At 48.6% G+C, this 14,924-nt stretch overlaps 6 non-coding genes across 6 annotated transcripts; all 6 read right to left on the reverse strand.

Moving 5' to 3' along the window:
• Window positions 1–2,450: 2,450 nt before the first annotated feature.
• Window positions 2,451–2,523, reverse strand: TRNAR-ACG (transfer RNA arginine (anticodon ACG)). Its single transcript has one exon. It is a non-coding gene; the product is annotated as a tRNA-Arg (tRNA).
• Window positions 2,524–2,835: 312 nt separating this feature from the next.
• TRNAR-ACG (transfer RNA arginine (anticodon ACG)) lies at window positions 2,836–2,908 on the reverse strand. The gene has a single exon. It is a non-coding gene; the product is annotated as a tRNA-Arg (tRNA).
• Window positions 2,909–4,944: 2,036 nt separating this feature from the next.
• TRNAR-ACG (transfer RNA arginine (anticodon ACG)) lies at window positions 4,945–5,017 on the reverse strand. The gene has a single exon. It is a non-coding gene; the product is annotated as a tRNA-Arg (tRNA).
• A 311-nt stretch (window positions 5,018–5,328) lies between these two features.
• On the reverse strand, window positions 5,329–5,401 carry TRNAR-ACG (transfer RNA arginine (anticodon ACG)). The gene has a single exon. It is a non-coding gene; the product is annotated as a tRNA-Arg (tRNA).
• A 4,525-nt stretch (window positions 5,402–9,926) lies between these two features.
• Window positions 9,927–9,999, reverse strand: TRNAR-ACG (transfer RNA arginine (anticodon ACG)). The gene has a single exon. It is a non-coding gene; the product is annotated as a tRNA-Arg (tRNA).
• Window positions 10,000–14,841: 4,842 nt separating this feature from the next.
• TRNAR-ACG (transfer RNA arginine (anticodon ACG)) lies at window positions 14,842–14,914 on the reverse strand. Its single transcript has one exon. It is a non-coding gene; the product is annotated as a tRNA-Arg (tRNA).
• Window positions 14,915–14,924: the final 10 nt, after the last annotated feature.

Consider the following 14,924-nt stretch of genomic DNA (forward strand, 5'->3'; position numbering starts at 1 on the left):
ACGCGTGTTTCAGAGCGTGACGAGGCAAGGGAGGGGAAGAAGGGAGGACAAAACAGCGATCTTCCTAGGCCCAGTGACATTGAGAATGCTCAAGTGCAGGGGAGAGGGAGGGAGGAAAGTGCAAGGAGAGGGGCGAGGTGGAACGTGCCTAGGAAGGGATAAAAACAACAACAACTGGTAGCGCAGCCAGCAGGGTGGCAAGTGCGAGGTTTAAAGCGCAGACAAGGGGTGTCTGATAAGTGCCGGTAAGGGCACTGTAGGGTTACAGATACAGACCCAAGTGCAAGGATTGCGTGCAAGGGTTGCCAGGAGGCAGTGCAGGTGTGCGGCTGGGTGGGCAGGGACCTTGGCCCGAAATCAGAGGGTAGCCAGGTGCACGGAGCCGAAGCAGACAGATCAGCAGGGGAGCGGAAGAGCAAAGGCAGAAGCAAAGAGGAAGGTCTTGAGGTGCTTCCGGAACCAGAGATGGTTCTCCTCAAGTTTCAGTGTGGCAGGCAGGCTGTTCCAGAGGGAGGCCCCAGCTGAGGAAAGAGATCTACCCCCAACTCGTTGCTTGGAGAAGCGACCGGCCCTGAGGGAGTTGGAGGTGGATGAGAAAAGAGCTCGAGTGGGAAGGTATTTACGGAGGGAGAGTTGAAGGTATTTTGGACCCAGGCCCCAGTAAGCCTTGTGGACAATGCAGAGGGACTTGAATTTAACCCTTGCAGCCACTGGGAGCAATGAAAAGATTTCAGGGCTGGAGAGATACGATCCCTGGGCTTCAGACCAAGGAAACGTCTTGCAGTCCTGTTCTGGATGAGTTGCAGAGGACAGAGAGAAGAAGCAGGCAGATTTAGAAAGAGGCTGTTGCAGTAGTCTAGCCTAGAGAGAATCAGAGCTCTAGATACAGTAAGCTTCTGGGGGAAGGAGAGGAAAGGAACAATACCTCTGCAAATGTACAGTTGGTAGTTTGACTTCTTAGAGATGTCAGAGATGTGAGAAGAAAAGGAGAGTGTGGAGTCGAAGATGACCCCAAGGTTCTTAGCCTCAAAGGTGGGAGCAGGAAGAGGGCCAAGGGAGGCCGGCCAGAGAGTGGCAGGAAAGGAGGGTGCAGGTGTGCCGATGAGGAGAATCTCTGCCTAAATGGGATTAAGGCAGAGATCATTGGCGGCAGACCAGTCCTGGATGGCAGACAGACGGTCAGAGATGAGGGAGGGAAGCCTGAAAACAAGCAGAGTGTCATCCGCATAGCACTGAAAGTTGAAGCAGAGAGCTGCAATGCGGTGGGAAATGGGTGCCAGGTATTGGTTGAACAGCCAGGGAGAGAGGTTAGACCCGTGGGGAACACCACAAGTAGAGAATGAGATGGCGAAAAGGAAGGACCCAAGTTGGACCTGGGAGGGCCGATCAGAGTGGAAAGAGGTCATCCAGGCCAGGGCCTGATCAGTGATACCCGGCTTATCACAGAGACAGTTGAGCAGGATGGCATGGTTGACCGTGTCAAAGGCAGAAGAGAAATCGAGTAGGATGAGGACCCAAAAGGGATGTTAGAGTCATGGTTGGACAGCAGGTCTTCACAGGTGTTCAGGAGAGCAGTTTCCATGCTTCTGACAGCTCTGAAGCCAGGCTGATGGTCATGGAGACAACCAACAGAGTCGGTGTGAAGATTAAGCTGGGAGATGGTCAGCTTTTCCAAGAGTTTGCCCTGGAAAGGAGTGATAGAAACCTGCGAAGTTAGCCGGGCCGGAGGGGTCGGCTGTGGAATTTTTGAGAAGAGGGTGCACAAGAGAATGCTTCAGAGTGGAGGGGAAGATTCCACAGGTGATGGAATGGTTACAGAAGTCGGCCAGATTCAGAGCAAGGGTGTCAATGTGGTCCTTGATGGTTTTGGACGAACAGGGAAGAACCTGTTTTGACTGGAATCACACAATCTCCTGGGCTTGCGCCAATCTGGTTTCCAACCAAGCCACGGCACTGAATCGGCCTTACTGGACCTAAAGATTCAACAGGATGATATCAAAGATGCCAAGAAGCAAGCCCTCCTCTTGTTACTGGGCCTTTCTGCAGCCTTCGACCATGTATACATATTGAATAAATCAAAAAGGCAGCCTATGATCGAGCCAGCCAGGAGTCAACCTGGAATTAGTCAAATGTGTTATCCATTGCGCCACTGGACCGCTGCTACAGCGTGAGCAGGAGTCAGCACTTTTGTAACGAAACAGAAGTTTCCTGCTTGAGACACAGTGAGAAACGTACTTCTCATTTTTACAAGGAGAGGTAGAAAAAAACGCTACAAGCCCACAATGAGCAGGTGAGCGAGCGTGTGCCATCATGAGAAACTTAGTTCTCATTTTTCCCAGAGGAGAGGTAGAAAAAACGCACTAACTACGAACAAACAATGTGCTTTTGTGTGCCATGCGTGACAAGGCTCATTTTTAAATACTTTCTAGAACAAAAAGGCAGCATGCGAACGAGCCAGCCAGGAGTCGAACCTGGAATCTTCTGCTCCGTAGGCAGACGCGTTATCCATTGCGCCACTGGCCCTCTGCTGCAGTGACTCTTGGAATCAGCACTTTTGTTACGACGCAGAGGCTCATCATGCGGATTGAGCCATCGTGAGCAACTTAGTTATCATTTTTATAAGGAGAGGTGGTTGAAAACACGCCTACGAACTGACAATGAGCAGGCGTGTGCCATGTGTTAGAGACATCATGAGAAATAACGTAGTTCCCATTTTTTCTCCCGAGTAGAGGTAGAAACACGCTGCAACAGTGACTACAAACACACAATGAGCTTTCGAGTGCCTTGCGTGAGAAGGCTCATTTTTAAATACAGAACAAAAAGGCAGCATTTGAACGAGCCAGCCAGGAGTCGAACCTGGAATCTTCTGCTCCGTAGGCAGACGCGTTATCCATTGCACCACTGGCCCGCTGCTGCACTGTGTGCTGCTTTCAGCACTTTTGTTACGAACCAGAGGCTCAGGTCGGGCTGCCTGAGACATCACGAGAAACTTTGTTCTCATTTTTACAGCGAGAGGTAGGAAAAACGCTACCAACACACAATAAGCAGGCGTGTGACATGTGTTAAAGAAGGCTCATTTTTAAATACTTTATTGAAAACAATACATACAAACATCTGACAAAGAACGCATTTGGCATCAGATACTGCCCGGATTGCAACTCTCTGCACGTATTTTCTGGCGAGTTTTACGGACCAAGCATCTCATTTATTGTACTATAGCACTCACATTTTCATGCGCAAATAACAGATTTAGACTGTTTTCACTTTTTAGTATTGTACCATTTTATGTGCTCGGTGCTCTTCAGTGTTAAATCCGCGGGAGAGGATGATCTGTACCCAGATCAACCCCAAAAGTGCCATACAGATATGAAACAGGTAAGGCCTGAGTAATAGGCGTGCCAAGGAGTACTCGACGTGCATGCTACAGAAACGCGAAACATGCAACAAGTGAGAGACATAAAATGGGGTTTTTCACTTTAAGAAAATAACATATAATATATTGAATACAATTTTTTGTTTACTTCTTAAAAGGTGTTTTATTGAGCTGTAGCCTTCCTCTTAGAGAGCAGGACTAAGAAGCCCGGCTGGAGCATTTCAGCACATTTTTATTTCCTTTTGGCGATCGCTGTGTCAGGGTGTTGGGTTGGGGCTCCAAGATTGCCGAACACCAGGCGAGCAGTCTATCATGGGGAACAGTTTAGTATACAACACCGGTGCGATGAAGGCACATGGCCTACTGTGCATTTTAAGCACCACCTATAAGCCGAAACCGTTGCATTGAAGTACAGGTAGGAGGGAGATGACATGTGAAGAGGGACACACGACTTGGTTTTTTTTGGGTTATTTATTTGTTAAATATTGTTGGTTGTTTATCGTCTAATTGACTGCCTTGGGCCATGCTTACCTCTTTGGCCATTCCCACCCACTCCTTGCCCCTCCCACCCAAAACTCAACCCCTGGTATCTATGTTGTTTCTAAGCAGTCTGCTGTGAGTTAATGGCTTAATTGCCGCTGTAAATGGCTACCGGTATAATAACAAAAATCTTACCCAATTCTACCTGGAGAGCAGTTTCCATGCTTCTGACAGCTCTGAAGCCAGGCTGATGGTCATGGAGACAACCAACAGAGTCGGTGTGAAGATTAAGCTGGGAGATGGTCAGCTTTTCCAAGAGTTTGCCCTGGAAAGGAGTGATAGAAACCTGCGAAGTTAGCCGGGCCGGAGGGGTCGGCTGTGGAATTTTTGAGAAGAGGGTGCACAAGAGAATGCTTCAGAGTGGAGGGGAAGATTCCACAGGTGATGGAATGGTTACAGAAGTCGGCCAGATTCAGAGCAAGGGTGTCAATGTGGTCCTTGATGGTTTTGGACGAACAGGGAAGAACCTGTTTTGACTGGAATCACACAATCTCCTGGGCTTGCGCCAATCTGGTTTCCAACCAAGCCACGGCACTGAATCGGCCTTACTGGACCTAAAGATTCAACAGGATGATATCAAAGATGCCAAGAAGCAAGCCCTCCTCTTGTTACTGGGCCTGTCTGCAGCCTTCGACCATGTATACATATTGAATAAATCAAAAAGGCAGCCTATGATCGAGCCAGCCAGGAGTCAACCTGGAATTAGTCAAATGTGTTATCCATTGCGCCACTGGACCGCTGCTACAGCGTGAGCAGGAGTCAGCACTTTTGTAACGAAATAGAAGTTTCCTGCTTGAGACACAGTGAGAAACGTACTTCTCATTTTTACAAGGAGAGGTAGAAAAAAACGCTACAAGCCCACAATGAGCAGGTGAGCGAGCGTGTGCCATCATGAGAAACTTAGTTCTCATTTTTCCCAGAGGAGAGGTAGAAAAAACGCACTAACTACGAACAAACAATGTGCTTTTGTGTGCCATGCGTGACAAGGCTCATTTTTAAATACTTTCTAGAACAAAAAGGCAGCATGCGAACGAGCCAGCCAGGAGTCGAACCTGGAATCTTCTGCTCCGTAGGCAGACGCGTTATCCATTGCGCCACTGGCCCTCTGCTGCAGTGACTCTTGGAATCAGCACTTTTGTTACGACGCAGATGCTCATCATGCGGATTGAGCCATCATGAGCAACTTAGTTCTCATTTTTATAAGGAGAGGTGGTTGAAAACACGCCTACGAACTGACAATGAGCAGGCGTGTGCCATGTGTTAGAGACATCATGAGAAATAACGTAGTTCCCATTTTTTCTCCCGAGTAGAGGTAGAAACACGCTGCAACAGTGACTACAAACACACAATGAGCTTCGAGTGCCTTGCGTGAGAAGGCTCATTTTTAAATACAGAACAAAAAGGCAGCATTTGAACGAGCCAGCCAGGAGTCGAACCTGGAATCTTCTGCTCCGTAGGCAGACGCGTTATCCATTGCGCCACTGGCCCGCTGCTGCACTGTGTGCTGCATTCAGCACTTTTGTTACGAACCAGAGGCTCAGGTCGGGCTGCCTGAGACATCACGAGAAACTTTGTTCTCATTTTTACAGCGAGAGGTAGGAAAAACGCTACCAACACACAATAAGCAGGCGTGTGACATGTGTTAAAGAAGGCTCATTTTTAAATACTTTATTGAAAACAATACATACAAACATCTGACAAAGAACGCATTTGGCATCAGATACTGCCCGGATTGCAACTCTCTGCACGTATTTTCTGGCGAGTTCTACGGACCAAGCATCTCATTTATTGTACGATAGCACTCACATTTTCATGCGCAAATAACAGATTTAGACTGTTTTCACTTTTTAGTATTGTACCATTTTATGTGCTCGGTGCTCTTCAGTGTTAAATCCGCGGGAGAGGATGATCTGTACCCAGATCAACCCCAAAAGTGCCATACAGATATGAAACAGATAAGGCCTGAGTGATAGGCGTGCCAAGGAGTACTCGACGTGCATGCTACAGAAACGCGAAACATGCAACAAGTGAGAGACATAAAATGGGGTTTTTCACTTTAAGAAATAACATATAATATATTGAATACAATTTTTTGTTTACTTCTTAAAAGGTGTTTTATTGAGCTGTAGCCTTCCTCTTAGAGAGCAGGACTAAGAAGCCCGGCTGGAGCATTTCAGCACATTTTTATTTCCTTTTGGCGATCGCTGTGTCAGGGTGTTGGGTTGGGGCTCCAAGATTGCCGAACACCAGGCGAGCAGTCTATCATGGGGAACAGTTTAGTATACAACACCGGTGCGATGAAGGCACATGGCCTACTGTGCATTTTAAGCACCACCTATAAGCCGAAACCGTTGCATTGAAGTACAGGTAGGAGGGAGATGACATGTGAAGAGGGACACACGACTTGTTTTTTTTTGGGTTATTTATTTGTTAAATATTGTTGGTTGTTTATCGTCTAATTGACTGCCTTGGGCCATGCTTACCTCTTTGGCCATTCCCACCCACTCCTTGCCCCTCCCACCCAAAACTCAACCCCTGGTATCTATGTTGTTTCTAAGCAGTCTGCTGTGAGTTAATGGCTTAATTGCCGCTGTAAATGGCTACCGGTATAATAACAAAAATCTTACCCAATTCTACCTGTCCTTAACTCACTACCCCACCCCCTCTATTCCCACCTCTCCCCTCTCACCCAATCTACCCTTATCCCCACCCTACTCTACCACCACTGACTATACCCCTAACCACTCTACACCTACCCCACTCTTCGCTACCCACAATATCCCACACCACTGTAGACCTACCCTACCCACTGCCCCACCCCACTGTACCCCTATCCATCAAACCACTGTAGACTGGCAAGGTGACACGAGGTCCTTTGATCCCAATAGATTTCGCCCAGCCTTTCCATATCTTCAGATCACTACCGAGTTAAGGTACGTGTTTGTTGAGTCTTCAACTTACCCCAGACCTACGCTAGTTGTTCAAGATCAGACAGGCAGTCAAAGTGAACAGGCACGCCTTTGACAATGTCTCTTCGGATGTAGGTAGATGCACAAAGTATTCTATTCTGAGGTCCATGCATTCTGCCATGTAAGCGCCAAACAGCCCTTTCACGGGAAGACCCTTCAAAAAGTAAAGACTCCGCTTTCTGTATGTTGGCATGTAGCACGTAGCCCATCTTGGCAGATAGCGTACATCACATTGCATCTAGTGGTGGCCCCATGTTGTGATTCTTCACTTGCCAAATCATAGCAGTGCTAAAAGGTCATGGCCAAGAGGCCTCAGCGGCAGGGGATCTGCGTCCAGTGCAAATTGGCACATGCCAAAACGTCCTGAACAATGGAGAAGGCAAAGAAGTTTCATTAGTGGTGTAATGGGAGGATAAATCGTGTTCCAGATGTTGGGGACATCCCTCAGACCTGTTAAGGGCCTCCATCACACCACTGAGGAATCATCCTTGTTTGTTACTGTTTGCAATGAATGATTGAAGGAGTTGCGTATCTTCAGATCTATAGATTCCTGCTATGATATGACATGATATTGTATTTGAATTGTACTCATACACGCGTGTTTCAGAGCGTGACGAGGCAAGGGAGGGGAAGAAGGGAGGACAAAACAGCGATCTTCCTAGGCCCAGTGACATTGAGAATGCTCAAGTGCAGGGGAGAGGGAGGGAGGAAAGTACAAGGAGAGGGGCGAGGTGGAACGTGCCGAGGAAGGGATAAAAACAACAACAACTGGTAGCGCAGCCAGCAGGGTGGCAAGTGCGAGGTTTAAAGCGCAGACAAGGGGTGTCTGATAAGTGCAGGTAAGGGCACTGTAGGGTTACAGATACAGACCCAAGTGCAAGGATTGCGTGCAAGGGTTGCCAGGAGGCAGTGCAGGTGTGCGGCTGGGTGGGCAGGGACCTTGGCCCGAAATCAGAGGGTAGCCAGGTGCACGTAGCCGAAGCAGACAGATCAGCAGGGGAGCGGAAGAGCAAAGGCAGAAGCAAAGAGGAAGGTCTTGAGGTGCTTCCGGAACCAGAGATGGTTCTCCTCAAGTTTCAGTGTGGCAGGCAGGCTGTTCCAGAGGGAGGCCCCAGCTGAGGAAAGAGATCTACCCCCAACTCGTTGCTTGGAGAAGCGACCGGCCCTGAGGGAGTTGGAGGTGGATGAGAAAAGAGCTCGAGTGGGAAGGTATTTACGGAGGGAGAGTTGAAGGTATTTTGGACCCAGGCCCCAGTAAGCCTTGTGGACAATGCAGAGGGACTTGAATTTAACCCTTGCAGCCACTGGGAGCAATGAAAAGATTTCAGGGCTGGAGAGATACGATCCCTGGGCTTCAGACCAAGGAAACGTCTTGCAGTCCTGTTCTGGATGAGTTGCAGAGGACAGAGAGAAGAAGCAGGCAGATTTAGAAAGAGGCTGTTGCAGTAGTCTAGCCTAGAGAGAATCAGAGCTCTAGATACAGTAAGCTTCTGGGGGAAGGAGAGGAAAGGAACAATACCTCTGCAAATGTACAGTTGGTAGTTTGACTTCTTAGAGATGTCAGAGATGTGAGAAGAAAAGGAGAGTGTGGAGTCGAAGATGACCCCAAGGTTCTTAGCCTCAAAGGTGGGAGCAGGAAGAGGGCCAAGGGAGGCCGGCCAGAGAGTGGCAGGAAAGGAGGGTGCAGGTGTGCCGATGAGGAGAATCTCTGCCTAAATGGGATTAAGGCAGAGATCATTGGCGGCAGACCAGTCCTGGATGGCAGACAGACGGTCAGAGATGAGGGAGGGAAGCCTGAAAACAAGCAGAGTGTCATCCGCATAGCACTGAAAGTTGAAGCAGAGAGCTGCAATGCGGTGGGAAATGGATGCCAGGTATTGGTTGAACAGCCAGGGAGAGAGGTTAGACCCGTGGGGAACACCACAAGTAGAGAATGAGATGGCGAAAAGGAAGGACCCAAGTTGGACCTGGGAGGGCCGATCAGAGTGGAAAGAGGTCATCCAGGCCAGGGCCTGATCAGTGATACCCGGCTTATCACGGAGACAGTTGAGCAGGATGGCATGGTTGACCGTGTCAAAGGCAGAAGAGAAATCGAGTAGGATGAGGACCCAAAAGGGATGTTAGAGTCATGGTTGGACAGCAGGTCTTCACAGGTGTTCAGGAGAGCAGTTTCCATGCTTCTGACAGCTCTGAAGCCAGGCTGATGGTCATGGAGACAACCAACAGAGTCGGTGTGAAGATTAAGCTGGGAGATGGTCAGCTTTTCCAAGAGGTTGCCCTGGAAAGGAGTGATAGAAACCTGCGAAGTTAGCCGGGCCGGAGGGGTCGGCTGTGGAATTTTTGAGAAGAGGGTGCACAAGAGAATGCTTCAGAGTGGAGGGGAAGATTCCACAGGTGATGGAATGGTTACAGAAGTCGGCCAGATTCAGAGCAAGGGTGTCAATGTGGTCCTTGATGGTTTTGGACGAACAGGGAAGAACCTGTTTTGACTGGAATCACACAATCTCCTGGGCTTGCGCCAATCTGGTTTCCAACCAAGCCACGGCACTGAATCGGCCTTACTGGACCTAAAGATTCAACAGGATGATATCAAAGATGCCAAGAAGCAAGCCCTCCTCTTGTTACTGGGCCTGTCTGCAGCCTTCGACCATGTATACATATTGAATAAATCAAAAAGGCAGCCTATGATCGAGCCAGCCAGGAGTCAACCTGGAATTAGTCAAATGTGTTATCCATTGCGCCACTGGACCGCTGCTACAGCGTGAGCAGGAGTCAGCACTTTTGTAACGAAACAGAAGTTTCCTGCTTGAGACACAGTGAGAAACGTACTTCTCATTTTTACAAGGAGAGGTAGAAAAAAACGCTACAAGCCCACAATGAGCAGGTGAGCGAGCGTGTGCCATCATGAGAAACTTAGTTCTCATTTTTCCCAGAGGAGAGGTAGAAAAAACGCACTAACTACGAACAAACAATGTGCTTTTGTGTGCCATGCGTGACAAGGCTCATTTTTAAATACTTTCTAGAACAAAAAGGCAGCATGCGAACGAGCCAGCCAGGAGTCGAACCTGGAATCTTCTGCTCCGTAGGCAGACGCATTATCCATTGCGCCACTGGCCCTCTGCTGCAGTGACTCTTGGAATCAGCACTTTTGTTACGACGCAGAGGCTCATCATGCGGATTGAGCCATCATGAGCAACTTAGTTCTCATTTTTATAAGGAGAGGTGGTTGAAAACACGCCTACGAACTGACAATGAGCAGGCGTGTGCCATGTGTTAGAGACATCATGAGAAATAACGTAGTTCCCATTTTTTCTCCCGAGTAGAGGTAGAAACACGCTGCAACAGTGACTACAAACACACAATGAGCTTTCGAGTGCCTTGCGTGAGAAGGCTCATTTTTAAATACAGAACAAAAAGGCAGCATTTGAACGAGCCAGCCAGGAGTCGAACCTGGAATCTTCTGCTACTTTTGTTACGAACCAGAGGCTCAGGTCGGGCTGCCTGAGACATCACGAGAAACTTTGTTCTCATTTTTACAGCGAGAGGTAGGAAAAACGCTACCAACACACAATAAGCAGGCGTGTGACATGTGTTAAAGAAGGCTCATTTTTAAATACTTTATTGAAAACAATACATACACACATCTGACAAAGAACACATTTGGCATCAGATACTGCCCGGATTGCAACTGTCTGCACGTATTTTCTGGCGAGTTTTACGGACCAAGCATCTCATTTATTGTACGATAGCACTCACATTTTCATGCGCAAATAACAGATTTAGACTGTTTTCACTTTTTAGTATTGTACCATTTTATGTGCTCGGTGCTCTTCAGTGTTAAATCCGCGGGAGAGGATGATCTGTACCCAGATCAACCCCAAAAGTGCCATACAGATATGAAACAGGTAAGGCCTGAGTGATAGGCGTGCCAAGGAGTACTCGACGTGCATGCCACAGAAACGCGAAACATGCAACAAGTGAGAGACATAAAATGGGGTTTTTCACTTTAAGAAATAACATATAATATATTGAATACAATTTTTTGTTTACTTCTTAAAAGGTGTTTTATTGAGCTGCAGCCTTCCTCTTAGAGAGCAGGACTAAGAAGCCCGGCTGGAGCATTTCAGCACATTTTTATTTCCTTTTGGCGATCGCTGTGTCAGGGTGTTGGGTTGGGGCTCCAAGATTGCCGAACACCAGGCGAGCAGTCTATCATGGGGAACAGTTTAGTATACAACACCGGTGCGATGAAGGTACATGGCCTACTGTGCATTTTAAGCACCACCTATAAGCCGAAACCGTTGCATTGAAGTACAGGTAGGAGGGAGATGACATGTGAAGAGGGACACACGACTTGTTTTTTTTGGGTTATTTATTTGTTAAATATTGTTGGTTGTTTATCGTCTAATTGACTGCCTTGGGCCATGCTTACCTCTTTGGCCATTCCCACCCACTCCTTGCCCCTCCCACCCAAAACTCAACCCCTGGTATCTATGTTGTTTCTAAGCAGTCTGCTGTGAGTTAATGGCTTAATTGCCGCTGTAAATGGCTACCGGTATAATAACAAAAATCTTACCCAATTCTACCTGACCTTAACTCACTACCCCACCCCCTCTATTCCCACCTCTCCCCTCTCACCCAATCTACCCTTATCCCCACCCTACTCTACCACCACTGACTATACCCCAAACCACTCTACACCTACCCCACTCTTCGCTACCCACAATATCCCACACCACTGTACACCTACCCTACCCACTGCCCCACCCCACTGTACCCCTATCCATCAAACCACTGTAGACTGGCAAGGTGACACGAGGTCCTTTGATCCCAATAGATTTCGCCCAGCCTTTCCATATCTTCATATCACTACCGAGTTAAGGTACGTGTTTGTTGAGTCTTCAACTTACCCCAGACCTACGCTAGTTGTTCAAGATCAGACAGGCAGTCAAAGTGAACAGGCACGCCTTTGACAGTGTCTCTTCGGATGTAGGTAGATGCACAAAGTATTCTATTCTGAGGTCCATGCATTCTGCCATGTAAGCGCCAAACAGCCCTTTCACAGGAAGACCCTTCAAAAAGTAAAGACTCCGCTTTCTGTATGTTGGCATGTAGCACGTAGCCCATCTTGGCAGATAGCGTACATCACATTGCATCTAGTGGTGGCCCTATGTTGTGATTCTTCACTTGCCAAATCATAGCAGTGCTAAAAGGTCATGGCCAAGAGGCCTCAGCGGCAGGGGATCTGCGTCCAGTGCAAATTGGCACATGCCAAAACGTCCTGAACAATGGAGAAGGCAAAGAAGTTTCATTAGTGGTGTAATGGGAGGATAAATCGTGTTCCAGATGTTGGGGACATCCCTCAGACCTGTTAAGGGCCTCCATCACACCACTGAGGAATTATCCTTGTTTGTTACTGTTTGCAATGAATGATTGAAGGAGTTGCGTATCTTCAGATCTATAGATTCCTGCTATGATATGACATGATATTGTATTTGAATCGTACTCATACACGCGTGTTTCAGAGCGTGACGAGGCAAGGGAGGGGAAGAAGGGAGGACAAAACAGCGATCTTCCTAGGCCCAGTGACATTGAGAATGCTCAAGTGCAGGGGAGAGGGAGGGAGGAAAGTGCAAGGAGAGGGGCGAGGTGGAACGTGCCTAGGAAGGGATAAAAACAACAACTGGTAGCGCAGCCAGCAGGGTGGCAAGTGCGAGGTTTAAAGCGCAGACAAGGGGTGTCTGATAAGTGCCGGTAAGGGCACTGTAGGGTTACAGATACAGACCCAAGTGCAAGGATTGCGTGCAAGGGTTGCCAGGAGGCAGTGCAGGTGTGCGGCTGGGTGGGCAGGGACCTTGGCCCGAAATCAGAGGGTAGCCAGGTGCACGAAGCCGAAGCAGACAGATCAGCAGGGGAGCGGAAGAGCAAAGGCAGAAGCAAAGAGGAAGGTCTTGAGGTGCTTCCGGAACCAGAGATGGTTCTCCTCAAGTTTCAGTGTGGCAGGCAGGCTGTTCCAGAGGGAGGCCCCAGCTGAGGAAAGAGATCTACCCCCAACTCGTTGCTTGGAGAAGCGACCGGCCCTGAGGGAGTTGGAGGTGGATGAGAAAAGAGCTCGAGTGGGAAGGTATTTACGGAGGGAGAGTTGAAGGTATTTTGGACCCAGGCCCCAGTAAGCCTTGTGGACAATGCAGAGGGACTTGAATTTAACCCTTGCAGCCACTGGGAGCAATGAAAAGATTTCAGGGCTGGAGAGATACGATCCCTGGGCTTCAGACCAAGGAAACGTCTTGCAGTCCTGTTCTGGATGAGTTGCAGAGGACAGAGAGAAGAAGCAGGCAGATTTAGAAAGAGGCTGTTGCAGTAGTCTAGCCTAGAGAGAATCAGAGCTCTAGATACAGTAAGCTTCTGGGGGAAGGAGAGGAAAGGAACAATACCTCTGCAAATGTACAGTTGGTAGTTTGACTTCTTAGAGATGTCAGAGATGTGAGAAGAAAAGGAGAGTGTGGAGTCGAAGATGACCCCAAGGTTCTTAGCCTCAAAGGTGGGAGCAGGAAGAGGGCCAAGGGAGGCCGGCCAGAGAGTGGCAGGAAAGGAGGGTGCAGGTGTGCCGATGAGGAGAATCTCTGCCTAAATGGGATTAAGGCAGAGATCATTGGCGGCAGACCAGTCCTGGATGGCAGACAGACGGTCAGAGATGAGGGAGGGAAGCCTGAAAACAAGCAGAGTGTCATCCGCATAGCACTGAAAGTTGAAGCAGAGAGCTGCAATGCGGTGGGAAATGGGTGCCAGGTATTGGTTGAACAGCCAGGGAGAGAGGTTAGACCCGTGGGGAACACCACAAGTAGAGAATGAGATGGCGAAAAGGAAGGACCCAAGTTGGACCTGGGAGGGCCGATCAGAGTGGAAAGAGGTCATCCAGGCCAGGGCCTGATCAGTGATACCCGGCTTATCACAGAGACAGTTGAGCAGGATGGCATGGTTGACCGTGTCAAAGGCAGAAGAGAAATCGAGTAGGATGAGGACCCAAAAGGGATGTTAGAGTCATGGTTGGACAGCAGGTCTTCACAGGTGTTCAGGAGAGCAGTTTCCATGCTTCTGACAGCTCTGAAGCCAGGCTGATGGTCATGGAGACAACCAACAGAGTCGGTGTGAAGATTAAGCTGGGAGATGGTCAGCTTTTCCAAGAGTTTGCCCTGGAAAGGAGTGATAGAAACCTGCGAAGTTAGCCGGGCCGGAGGGGTCGGCTGTGGAATTTTTGAGAAGAGGGTGCACAAGAGAATGCTTCAGAGTGGAGGGGAAGATTCCACAGGTGATGGAATGGTTACAGAAGTCGGCCAGATTCAGAGCAAGGGTGTCAATGTGGTCCTTGATGGTTTTGGACGAACAGGGAAGAACCTGTTTTGACTGGAATCACACAATCTCCTGGGCTTGCGCCAATCTGGTTTCCAACCAAGCCACGGCACTGAATCGGCCTTACTGGACCTAAAGATTCAACAGGATGATATCAAAGATGCCAAGAAGCAAGCCCTCCTCTTGTTACTGGGCCTTTCTGCAGCCTTCGACCATGTAAACATATTGAATAAATCAAAAAGGCAGCCTATGATCGAGCCAGCCAGGAGTCAACCTGGAATTAGTCAAATGTGTTATCCATTGCGCCACTGGACCGCTGCTACAGCGTGAGCAGGAGTCAGCACTTTTGTAACGAAACAGAAGTTTCCTGCTTGAGACACAGTGAGAAACGTACTTCTCATTTTTACAAGGAGAGGTAGAAAAAAACGCTACAAGCCCACAATGAGCAGGTGAGCGAGCGTGTGCCATCATGAGAAACTTAGTTCTCATTTTTCCCAGAGGAGAGGTAGAAAAAACGCACTAACTACGAACAAACAATGTGCTTTTGTGTGCCATGCGTGACAAGGCTCATTTTTAAATACTTTCTAGAACAAAAAGGCAGCATGCGAACGAGCCAGCCAGGAGTCGAACCTGGAATCTTCTGCTCCGTAGGCAGACGCGTTATCCATTGCGCCACTGGCCCTCTGCTGCAG

This window comes from Ambystoma mexicanum, chromosome 13, assembly GCF_040938575.1.
Source record: "Ambystoma mexicanum isolate Mex_15411 chromosome 13, UKY_AmexF1_1, whole genome shotgun sequence".
In the NCBI taxonomy this organism is placed as follows: Eukaryota; Metazoa; Chordata; class Amphibia; order Caudata; family Ambystomatidae; genus Ambystoma; species Ambystoma mexicanum.